The sequence below is a fragment of the Montipora capricornis genome, chromosome 13, assembly GCF_036669925.1.
Source record: "Montipora capricornis isolate CH-2021 chromosome 13, ASM3666992v2, whole genome shotgun sequence".
Lineage (NCBI taxonomy): Eukaryota > Metazoa > Cnidaria > Anthozoa > Scleractinia > Acroporidae > Montipora > Montipora capricornis.
The window spans coordinates 8,421,140-8,425,577 of NC_090895.1; the positions used below are offsets into that span (position 1 = coordinate 8,421,140).

Here is a 4,438-nt window from a genome sequence, read left to right on the forward strand (position 1 = left end):
CTTGAAAATCGATGCCACCATATGTCATTAATTTATATCCTATCGTGCTTGGTACAATGTGCTTTGCACGTCGCGTGCAAACGTCTGAAGTGTTTCAAAGCTCATACGATATCTGACGATTGTTTCTTTAGTTCCTGCTTTTCTGCGTTGAAAATCTTCCCTATAGGATTAAATTCCGGACTGTCAAAATTATTGGAATCAGTCAGACAACAAGTTTCAAGAATGGTGGACACACTTCACCTTCTTGAGGCGTTATTAATTTACCTATTATCTCTCACACTACAGCAACTCCCTCTTCCCCTCCTTATTGTTGTAGCACTACAAAAAATTAATGAAAACTTTAACAATCAATACTGAAAGGGGGAGAGGGAGGGGGAAGTGGGAAAGGTTGGAATTTTAGATACGACGGATATTGGTAGCTAGAAAGCTGTTTTTTTTCTTCTTTTTATTTATTTATTTATTTATTTTTTTTCGCGGTAGTTTCTCACTTATTTTGCAACCTGTTGTAGCTTCCCCCAAACCCCATGCATGTCTCAGACCAATCAATTATCTCACCTCTGCAGGGAATGCTTGATGAAGTATTGTGATGTTTCTGTGATCCCTGAGGCGCCATGAGCGAGTGGGTTAATTCCCAAACTTGCAGACCTAGTAAGTCAACGGTCTGCACACAAAGTCAAAGCCACTTCTTACCTAAATCAAGATTTAAATCTATTTTGTCGAGAGGGTGCGACGAAACTTCCATATAGATTCCGTTCTTCTTCTTCTTCTTCTTCTGACGTAGACGCGACGGGAACGGATAATATAAAGCTTTAGCCAAGCCTAAATGCGGAGCTCCTGTTGTTAACCCCAGAAAGAAATATAGTGTGTATAGAAATAATTATGCTTCTGCATAAAGTACAAAATTACTCGTCATTACTGTATACAGTTTACAGTGATCAGACACCTCTGAGCTGGTAGCAGTAAACGAACAAGCCTTGTAAAGAATAACCAACAATTTTAATCAACAACACGTTTGACTGATGAGATTTTTGAAATATGCCAGAATCTCTGTCAACACGGAATTAAAAACGTTTTCAGTCTTTTTCGTTTTTAGCTAGCGAGTTTTACAAAATATGGAAATGAGCGAGGCAAGGCAAACATTACCTGAAACCTAACCGTTGTAATGTGTTTTGTCGCTCGCTTCATTTCTCTCAGCTTTACGGTGCACTTCATTGGAATTTTCTTTTCTCCTTCCTTGGCTTTCTCGAGGCTTTCTTCGCTTATTTTTTTCATATTTCGTTGCCTCTTCTTTCATGTTCTTTCGCTTTTCTTCGACGTTCCGGCTCTTTATCCCGTTGCTCGTCACTAACATGGTTTCTCGCCAGAAATAAAAAAACGCTGGTTGCCAAATGCAACGGTTCCAAGCAATTTTACATCAAGGAAAATTGCCCAAACATTCCCGTCTCCAGAGGCTCTCCTTCCTCCCCACCTCCACCTCGACAGTATGTACAGGTGGAGGGGCGGACGGCGAACGGACGTACGTGACGTCATAACCAAATTTCTTGCATGGATAGATGTCCCAATAAATCTTACCCATGGTGGTCCGCTGGCGCTTTTCGCGCACCTAAGCTCCGCTATAAAGGTACGGGAAGCGGGAGGTAAGAAATCATGATGCATTTTTATTTCTATTTTAATGCCCTAAATAGTGATCGCTAAATTCCCCATATAAACCCCCATAAATTTCTGTTATGCAACAACGATTCTCCGTGAGCTTGGCGTTCCTGTGTTTTGTCATCAAATCAAGATCTATTGTGCGGAATAAAAATCTTATAGATAGTTTCAACTTCTTTCAACGACAGTTGTTTCACGTTTCTGGAAATTCAACCCATTGAGAATTTTAACATTTATCCTCTTAATTTTCATCTGCTGTATGGTATTATCGATAAGCGAATCAATCAGAAGTAACCCCAAATGATCACTTTAATCGCTGTAATTGTCCACATATAACGCGCATAGTTCCGAATAGTCTCATTCCGGATAATGTACAGGTCGACTCATTACGTTGCGTGACGCCAGCACGCATGTAGAAGGTCAAATTGACACAGTCTTTTAAGTGATTGAGGGATATAACGTGTTAATTTTCGCTTTCAGTATAATCAGATCTCGACAGTCTCCATCATTTCGTTTTGATAAAAGACTGAAGTTTGCAAGTAAGATGACCGGATGGTGTATTTTCCATGTGCTCCTTTTTGTCATTCAAGTATCAGGTAGGCAATTGAAGTAAATTTTACAAATGAATATGCGTTTTGTAATCATGATAAGCCACGGAAGTGTAATGGGCTTCAGAATATTCACGCGTATGCTTTGCCCTTGTTAATAGACTTTGCTGGTTTATTGCCTTATTTCTATTCCTTTTCATCGAAGTTAAGTTATTAAGGCGCCAAGGATAGGCTTGAAAAAAGGTATTTAAGTTAAAGCTTACGTCCACTTTCGGTCTTGAATTCTCCTTGAGACTTGACGACAATAAATAACGAAAGATGTCAAAAATCGTTATAGGTAGTGTCTTAATAATCCAAACCTTAATGCATCAAATTGGTAGAAAAAAAAAAGGCCAAATACCGAAGATCCATCTTAGAAGCGGCTATTAATAGATTTAAGGTTACTGTGTACCTTCGGGGGTGTTTTCAGTGAAACGAATGTAGTGCTCGCCGATTAAGGCGCAGCTATCCCAACCTCTACATCAACTTAAGCCTAAAAGAAACGGCTACTGGACTAATTCATTCATGTTTCAAGAAAGTGGTTCTTGAGGTTAAAACGTGAAGGTACAAATTGCATTTCCCGAGTTCCAATTCAATGGGTATTTTATATTTCAGAAATTATATTTCTCTTCCAGCAGGTATGTCACCCAGAGACGAAAAACATTGGGGGGGGGGGGGGGGTTTTCCTTGATTCGACCGCATTCAAAAGCTACAGATCACTGACGAAAGCGAAACTAAAAATCTTGAGTGACCTCGCGGAAAAGGCACTCGCAGGGAAAACAATAATCACAACAACAACAACAACTAAACTTGAGACAGTACAAAAAAAGCGAGCCGTGAGAATCATATTTCCATTTATTGCAATTGAAAGCTATAATGATGCTTTCCAGCGGGCTCAACTAGATTCATTAGCAACAAGAAGCCACTTCCTCTGTTTTCAATAAATAGACAAAATCAAAGTTAAGGGACATTTACTACATAATCACTTCCCAAAACGTGTCAATGCTGACTGCCTTTATGGGTTATGAAATAAACAAGATAACTTATATATATTTAAGAACTGTGCAAGGTTAGACTTATTTTATGTTTTAGTATTTTGAGTAATTACTACTACTATTTTATATATCAAAGAATTTAAGTAGTCTTGTATCATTATGTTTAGATATTTAATTTTATTAATTCTATAATAAGTTGATTCGATAATTTAGTGTGATAACTACAAAATAACTGAATAAACTTTATTTATTCATATAGCATTTTAAAATTCCGCAGCACTTTTCTAGCAAATTAGCTTGTCATGATCTAGCTACTCTCAAATTCTGATTTCCATCAAGCTAAACGTATTTGAGTTGCAATGTTTTACACTGTTATCCTCAAGGCAAAATTAATGTCTAGGAAAACAGTGCCTAAGGGAAATTCTTCTTAACCGAAAACAAACTCCGCCCTACAACATATTTCCCCATAACTGGCCAATAAGAGGATGCTATGTTGTTTTTCTGATCCCAGCTTGGGATAAAAGCTGGCAATAACAATTCACAACATATCTGTCAAGGTCTTGCGTTCCTCCAGCTTGAATGTGGCTAGTATTTTTTTGATTTTCGACGCATGTTTGCGGCGCGGATCGGTCTTCTAGCTAACAACTGTGGAACAACGAATTGCCCTCAAAGTTGTGCTTATTACTTACAAGGCTTTAGACAACTTAGCCTCGTGGTATATTCGTTCGTTGTTAGAACCATAAGTACCTGTCCGTACTCTTCGTTCGTCCAGTAAACATGAGACGGTGTACTCTTGTTAGTGTTTGTGTATATGCAGTTATTAATAGTTATGTATTTTTTTAGTCTCTCTAATATTTTTTCTAATATTTTATGCTGGTACTGTTTATTGCATTTTCCGATCCATTTACAACACTTTTTCATTATTAATGTATTGTGTCACCAGGTTTCGATAATGTATTGAATAATTATTATTCAATATTACTGGCTGGAACAAAACAGCTGGTTTTGGAAACAACAAACTCTGACACGATCGCTTCTTCACACTTCAATGACATTCGAACCTGTCAAATCCGGTCTAGATGAGCGCATACAACAACTAAAGGCATCTGGGTAAATACACAGTCCGCTTACCAGGGTGCATTCAATGAATTAACACAACAACAGCTCCCAATGGAGTTCAATATTAAATGTCCTTTCTTGGTTTTA

The 4,438-nt window shown here is 38.0% G+C and overlaps 1 long non-coding RNA gene across 2 annotated transcripts in view; it reads left to right on the top strand.

Moving 5' to 3' along the window:
* The first annotated feature begins 2,065 nt into the window (after nucleotides 1-2,065).
* LOC138029828 (uncharacterized) overlaps nucleotides 2,066-4,438 on the top strand; it is a 27,342-nt gene continuing 24,969 nt past the window's right edge. Inside the window, exon 1 of one of the 2 annotated variants that reach the window (XR_011127933.1) lies at nucleotides 2,066-2,246. This is a non-coding gene — a long non-coding RNA (uncharacterized lncRNA). The remainder of the gene's footprint in view (nucleotides 2,247-4,438) is intronic. The other variant, XR_011127934.1, reaches the window with a different exon arrangement.